Here is a 7986-nt window from a genome sequence, read left to right as displayed (position 1 = left end):
CCTAAGACACATTTAGATGAGTATTAACAAGAGCGATGGCGCAAGTCGATAGACAAGTTGTCAAGGGAAGTGTTGGCTATGATGGAGCTGTCAAAAAGAAGAAGTGAAATCGCATAGAAAGAGAACTGAAGTTTGAATGGTTGGAGAAGAAGTGTGAATGGTTGCAAAGTAAATTAGACAAAAAGTTGGCAATCATGGAGGCGGAGATTATAGTTTTGAAGCTCAAAATGAGTGGAATGGAGACACCCACCAAAAATGAGTATGAGTTCAATAAAAAGGACTTGGACATGAGCAAAGGATAGTCGAATCCAAATTTTTGAGGACAATTTGAGCATGTAGAAAGCGCACAAAACACAACGGAGAAAAATTTGGGCACAAAAATAGAAGTTGGGCCATCTGGTGCTCATTAAATCTCAAGCTCTGATGAATGTTTTGCAAATATTTTTTGTATTTAGGAGTATTTTGTAGCGTCTATTTTATATTTCAATGTAGAATTGTAGTTAGAGAACCCACAGAGGCAACAAAATTATTTTATGGATGTAGTAGAATAGTGAGGCCTCTGAAAACATTGAAAAATGTAAAAGGTTTTGGCCTTGTTTCCAACACTCTTTTAATGCAAAATGATAATTGTTTCATTAAAAATATAGTGTAATCTAATTAATAGATGAAACGTTCTATTTAAAATAGATTATTATATCAAATGGTAAGTTATAAAAATAGTAATTTATTTCCTTTCCTTTTAACCTCAAATCTAATCATTCATTTGCATATAATTACGCTTCATTTCAAAAAAATTAGCCATCAGATTATTGCCTTAACTTTGGATTTGATTTAATGCCCTAGGCGATTGATTTTTCCATCTACAATGTGGTGCCCGGTTATAGCAATCACATCACTTGTTTGTGTTGATTATAAATTAGGGAATCTGGTTTTAAATTATAATTGTAGCATCATTTATTTGTGTTGATTTTAAATTATGGAAATCTAGCTTGGGCTTGTTGCAGATGACATTAGTTGTAGCAAAGATAAATTAGGTAAATGATGAGAATAAAAAAGAAAATTCTATGTTGAAAAGTTGAGTATAAAATATAAATACTTGTATAAGCATATCAAGTCTCTAGTGCAATAACCAAAGTGTGTTGATGAAAGCGAAGCTTATTGGTGTTAGGGTGGTTTAGGTAAACTTGACTCAGTCAGATTACCGATGGTTTTGAGCTCCACGTTTATGAGAAACCATATTTTTTCCCATGGTATTCATCTCTAATGTATCATATTTAAAGGTGGAAACACTCCATGCTAATTGTTTTCTAGTGATCACTAGGATTCCAACAACAATGTATTTAGAAAATAATGCCTTTAAAGGTGAAAAGGCTCAACTGAGGTACAAATTTTCTTCGAGGCCAGTGGGTCCAAGAAATGGTTTCCTTAGACACCACCACTTCTCTCACTATTTTGTGATGCAAACATTTGGTATCAAAGCTTGGTAAATATTAAAGCTGGAGCTAGTGGGTATAAATGGTGTTGAAAAGCTTGGTCAAGGTATCAATCAACAAAGATAGAGATGTAGAGAAAGGTTGGTCCTATGGATGAGAAAATGGAGATGGAGTCAATGGTTTGAGGATAGTGAAGGAGTCAACATGTGATGATATCCACAGTGGTGTGATAACATTAGTGGTGTGTGAAAACCATAAAGGTTTTGGTCCCAGACATGTGTATTTCCTGAGGAAGTTGTAAGACTTGTTGTTCAACCATACATGTTGTGAATGAGCACATATTTTTGTAAGGCCTTAAGACTTTTATAAGGAATACATGTAATGCAATGGTGTATAGATTTATCAAGGTGTGGAGTCGACCACATGGATAGGTACCAAGGTGGCAGGTGCACTAGTATCGTAACTTGAGGGGGAAAATGTGAGATCTCACGTGAGATGGTTAATGAAAGATTGGGACTAGGTTTATCTCCCTAAGTGAATTTTGTTGGGGTGGGGAGGGGGGGGGTTGTTAGGGTGGTTCAAATAAATATGGCACGATTAAGTTACCAATAGTTTTTGAGTTACAGGTTTATGAGAACCCATCATTTTTCCAATGGTATTCATCTCTAATGTGGCCTATTTAAAGGTGAAAATACTTGAAGTAAATTTGTCCTTTGGGGCCAATGGGATCCATGCAATGATGTATTTAGACAACATCACTTCTCAATGTTTCATGATCCTAAAAATTATATTATCGTTTTGGGAGATAATTTTAGATTGGGATCATTTGAGCTTTGATGAATCCCAAAAAGATTCATGCAAAAAATGTATTGAGTCTACTTCTTGGTGAAGTGATAAGAATGGTTTGAATGCATTGTAATAATATCATCCATGTAAATTTAAATTTGGTTAATCTTGTCTCAGATGATTTGGAGATTACCAAATTTAAATTTAAATGTGAATTTTTTCATTTAAAATAGCATTGAATCTTAAACATTTGACAGAAAAATTAATTGTACTTATTATTGAATGTTGTTGTTTCTTAAAAAACCATGGAATGAGTGTGAAACATCCTTCCCCACTATTAGATGTTTAATTCACACTCTTTCCACAATTATTTTTCCAACATTTCATATGAATTCAAACTTTGAAAGTATATAATAGAAAATAATTGTACTTTCTAATTATAAATTATTCTATTTAAAGAAAAAGATAGTATACAAATGATGGCTCCAACTATGACCATGTAATTTTTTGGCAAGGTTATCTCTCTTGGTTGTAGCTAATAACTTGAAGGGAAAATAAAGAAGAATGCCAATTTTATGAAAAGGAATAATGTCAATTCAAAGTTCTCTCATTTAAAATGAAAACCCCATCTCTGAAACGATCATAATGGTTATCCTTAATATTAGCTCATGAAAATATATACACACATAGGATCAATATTACAAACTAGTGACTTTCAATCTTAAGTAAATAATTATGCAAATATTTAAAAGATTTAGATCTCACAGAGTTTTAATTATGTTATAATTTGTGTTATGCATCATTTTATAAATTGAAAAATAGAGTTGGTAGAATTCATATCCCGAATAAAAGAGCACTTTTATAATAATTATAAGTGGTTTTTTGTAAATCGATTCATGTTAGAGACCACTAAACTAATTTTGATTAAGTTTGATACTTTGATCCATCAAATGAAAATAGTATTCCATTTTACTTTGGTAAAGAAAACTTCCACCTTATGGATGGTTGAGCGAATTCAACATAGTGGCATAAACTCAAAATTTTAACATTGTTTCTATTCTTCTTGATGAGATGAGCTAATAAAAAAAATCAAAATGGTAAACATAGAGAGAACTACATAAACTAAAAGACATTGCCACATTGAAAGATAAACTATGAGCCTAAGCATGAGCCATAAATATTCTCATTAAGCTGAATTATGTGCATGATTTGGCGGTTGAGGATCACCATCGGTATCTAACATTAAGGGGTTTATGCTTGTGATTCACTTAGTCAGATGAGTGACCTTCCTATTCATTTTGTCCATTTTTTCCAAGAGCTCAGAAATTCAGAAGATAGTTTCCTATTGAGTGTCAACCCTTTCTATGAGAACTATTCCCATGAGAGTTTTTTCATTCCTATACAGGTTGATAATCTACAAATACCTAAATTCTTTGGCTCTAGTGGAATTTCCTACTTCAAGGATCCAATCTATGGTCTCTCACCCCATGTGTGTGTTTAATATGAACCTGCGAGCTTGCCTAACTTGCTCCTCTACATTAGATATTGCTCTTAAGATGGCTTCAAGGATGATATCGACCCTATATATTTCCATGGTTTCCCTGGCAGAGGATTGTGCACAACTAGCTCACATATTTGGAGGATTGGAGTCAGGAGAATGTTTGCTATCTCACAAGGAGGACAACATTTTCATTGGGGGCTATGATATCACGTGACAAATTCCTTTTTATTTTCTAGCTTAAAAAAATAGAAAATTTCTTGTGCAGACAATGGGTTTTTATAATCTCTTTATTCTCTCGACTTCTTATATGGAGATATTTTAATTTTATTAAAATTATCGGGTTTTATCCCAATCTCCAACGAAAGTCTACCAATCGACAACCATAACCCATAGAAGACACCAAGGAAGGAGCCCACTACCAAGTGGAAGTAACAATATATGTTCACAATGCATTGAAATTAATTGTGTATGATGTTAAATATAAAGGTTATAATGTTTCGTCATAGATGTGGGATATTTGTTTTCAAAAAATATATGCATGTAACTAGTGCAATTTTTTTATCTATCCTGATGATGAACCATGGTGGATGGCTCGAAACATCGATTTAAATAATTATGGATGCGATAATCCTAGAAGAAAACACTACACAAAATAAAAATAAAAAATGTCTCAAAACAATAATGTCAAGGTATTAATTGTTTTGTAGTAGTTTCTCTATACATCGAGATCAAAGGAAAGATATTCAATACATGAAATTCTTTGATAGAGTGAATTATGGTAGGTCTAGGAGAAGATATATGATACCAAAATTGGAAATGGTGTGTACCTAATTTGGAAGAGCAAGTTGCAAAATGTATGTTTATTTTAGGAATTATGAAATATGTTCAGAAAATTAGTAGACAAAATTCAATCTAACGTGGATTAGGCTAGTGGGATATAATGGGTTATGTTGATCAAGATAGGACTTTGAGATTTTGATTTTGCTTAATTGCAATTCATAGACTAGTGGGTCACTAGTTGGATGTGTAATTCTAGAATCAATAAGATCAATTATTTCCCACAACCCTACTATTATGGAGGCATTTAGTTCACTTTCACAAAAGAGGAGATTTTTATCTCGCACCTAAAGAGTTGGCTAACATTGGAATGAAAATGGATTCTTTATTATAACTTAAGATAACCTACTATGAAAATGTTTAATAAATAACTAAATGGAAAGTATCACTTGAAATGGCTATTGACAAGGGTAGGGTCACATTTCTTGGGGAGAATTAGAAGAGCTTGCAAGTCAAGTGTAAGCATGTAGAGCCTAGTTGGATGAACAGAAGGATGCATGGGACCGGTGAGATGCTCAATATTTTTCACTTGCAAAGAAAGAGACAAGTGCATGTGGTGCTTTACTGGTAGCTGAACAATGATTTTAGTCTATTGTAACTATTGAATGAGATGGAGACATGCATCCTATAAGGGCGGGGGGAATTTTACCTACAACATTTTCCATGCCATTCTCTAGATTAGAATCCTACTATCAAAAGTTACCTTTGTTTGGGTATGAATCCTCCTCGAGAAATAGCTCAGTGGGCCAGACATAGATTATCACTTTTATTCTTTTTGGATTCAAATCAGTCTTGAAGGTCACTAATATTTTAAAGGACCATACATTCTTTGTGTGGAAGCTTGGTATTATCAATGCTTATCTTGATTCATGTATCTGTAATGTTGCACCAGCTATAGATCATACCATAGGTTTTGACCAAATGGTTAGCAGTCAAAGAGAATTTCTATGCACAACTAATGAATTTGTTACAATTATGTGAGGAGTTTGAGCTAGGCGACCATGTTGGCACTCGACTTAGTGATGATAATGTTTTTCTAGTGAATTTCTCTCAGCTTCAAGATGTTCATGTTTTGGTTTTAAAGGAAATTCCAAAACTCTGAAATCTAGTATTGACCAATGTGGGCTCAGTTGAAAAATTATAATGATCTGGTGGATGATGCCTAGATGAAGAGTTTGAAGCATCATGAGTCAATGAAAATCGGTCAACTTTTGTGCAGGTACCAAAACAAATCAATGTTTATTATATTCCTTTTCGAGATCACCAAATTGAAAGGGGTCTACATATCCAAAGTTTAACAAGACTAAAGGTGTCACAAAATGGTATTGTAAAACCAACAATACAATTAATGGATGGTCCAGATTTATTGCACCACCCCTGCCTCATTTTTCCAAAACCACGAAGAAGGGTGGTGCAAAATGGTTTTTGGTTTTATAAAACCATTGAGGGTTTTGATGATATATTTACAACGAAGTTGGGACCTGCACATAGTTTTCCACTGCCACCAAGGTCTCCATATATCTAGCTCATCTCCACATGGCGTGTGATCATTAGGGGATTTTTGAGGTCTAAAATGGGCCTTCTATGAAAAATGTACAACGAGAATGAAATTTACAAGAACCAATAGGATTCAAGATGATGATGTCAACCATGGGGGATGATTCACGATTTTTGGTGTAAAAAAGTAAAAAGATTAAAAAATAATAAAATAGTAAAACTAGTTTTTTAACACATATTTTCAACTTATCTCCTTAAGGTTTTACTCAAATTTTGAGCGGGAGTACTCATTGGATGAAAAATTTAATTCCTCATCCAAGGAGTACCCATGTTGGATATTTTCGATGGACCTTTCTACAAGAAAAATGAGAAATACATGAAAAAACGTGATTGCAATCATGTTTATCATGTATTTCTCATTTTTTATGTAGCAGTGTCCATCAAAAGTATGCAACATGGGTAGTCCTTGGATGAGGAATCAAATTATGCATCCAACTAGTGTTTTCGCTCGAAAATTGAGTAAACCCATAGGGAGATAAGTTGAAAGAATAATTTTTCTCTTTTCACTCTAAAAATTGATGATGTAATCTAATCTTATTTTATTATTTCCACTATTATTTTATAATTCCCTTAGGAGGCCCATTTTAGACCCCAAAACTCCCCTAATGAAATATCAGACCTCAATGCATCTAATATTTTTGTTTTAATTAAAAATCTTGATATATGTTTGTATTGTGATTTTTTTTTTAAAGGGCCGAAGATTTATTTTGTACAAGGGGTCATATTTAATATATATGATATTAAATTTATATTTCTTGTAATTTTATTATTTCCAAATGCTTCAAAAATAAACTTTTTTATAATTGTTTCGAGAATCTGTTTTTGAAACTCATCAAGACAATCAGTCGTAGGGGGAGAAGTAAAAGATAAAAGATGAGACAAATTAAGGGTTCAGAGTGTGAAGCAGATGATGATATGCAATGAAGTCATCTCTCTAAAACTAAAAAATAAATACCAATTTTAATTCTAGTTCTTGGGGTAATTGCATAAATGTTTTCTTTTTATGTTTTTATCATTCATTAATGTTTTTATTCCACTAATATGAGTGTAATGGAGGAGCAAGTTGATTCAAATGTTGTTTATGAATTTATCTATAATTAATGGTACTCATATTTTTGGTTTGAATCCCTTAATGGGAACTCCACCATACCAAGCATTCACCCATGTTTCTCATTATTTACATCATTTCCCATACAAGGACATAAATTGAGATTCTTAAGTGCCTTAGTGATTAAGCCTTGTTTCCTCCATCCGCTTCTAATAATATCTTCAAACCTGTTGTAGCGGCTACAACCACCCTCCAAAATTTTTCCTTAGCTTCATTTGGAGCCTCCCTACCAACCATCCTTAGCAGCATGTCTTGCATTGTCCAACTACACAGGCTTCAACTGAGTTTTAGTGGCCGCCCAGCCTGTGTCAACTTGTTTGTCTCCCATGATAGGTTGACATTTCAGACTTAGTCAATCTTCTGGATGAGGTGTTCACCAAGAAAATTGCATAATTCTGAAGGGGAACCAACCTTCCCTCTAGAAATTGCACAATCCAACTGGGCTTCCTGCTGGCTCCAAAAATGTGCAATCCAACTAGGCAGCCTTCCCTCTAGAAAATGTGCAATTCAGCCCAATACTGGGCTTCAGCTCAAAAAATGTGAAATTCTGATTGATATCCAGGGATTCAATATAGAAATTGTGCAATGCATGAGGGAAAACCAGTCTTTCTCAGCCCATAAATTGCACAAATTTCATCCCCAGGCTTACAAACTGTAGCATGTTCTTTCAGGTTGACAAGTTCCCTTAGGACTAAGCAATATTGATTTGCATGCATGGGCTGCTTTTCCCGAAAAAGAAAAAAGCAAAAGAAAAAAAAGCATCC

Source organism: Pinus tabuliformis, chromosome 5_2 (assembly GCF_031772625.1).
Source record: "Pinus tabuliformis cultivar Carrire ecotype Pingquan chromosome 5_2, CPIR1, whole genome shotgun sequence".
Classification (NCBI taxonomy): Eukaryota; Viridiplantae; Streptophyta; class Pinopsida; order Pinales; family Pinaceae; genus Pinus; species Pinus tabuliformis.
The sequence above is the reverse complement of the archived record's forward strand: the minus strand, read 5'-3'. Positions refer to the sequence as shown.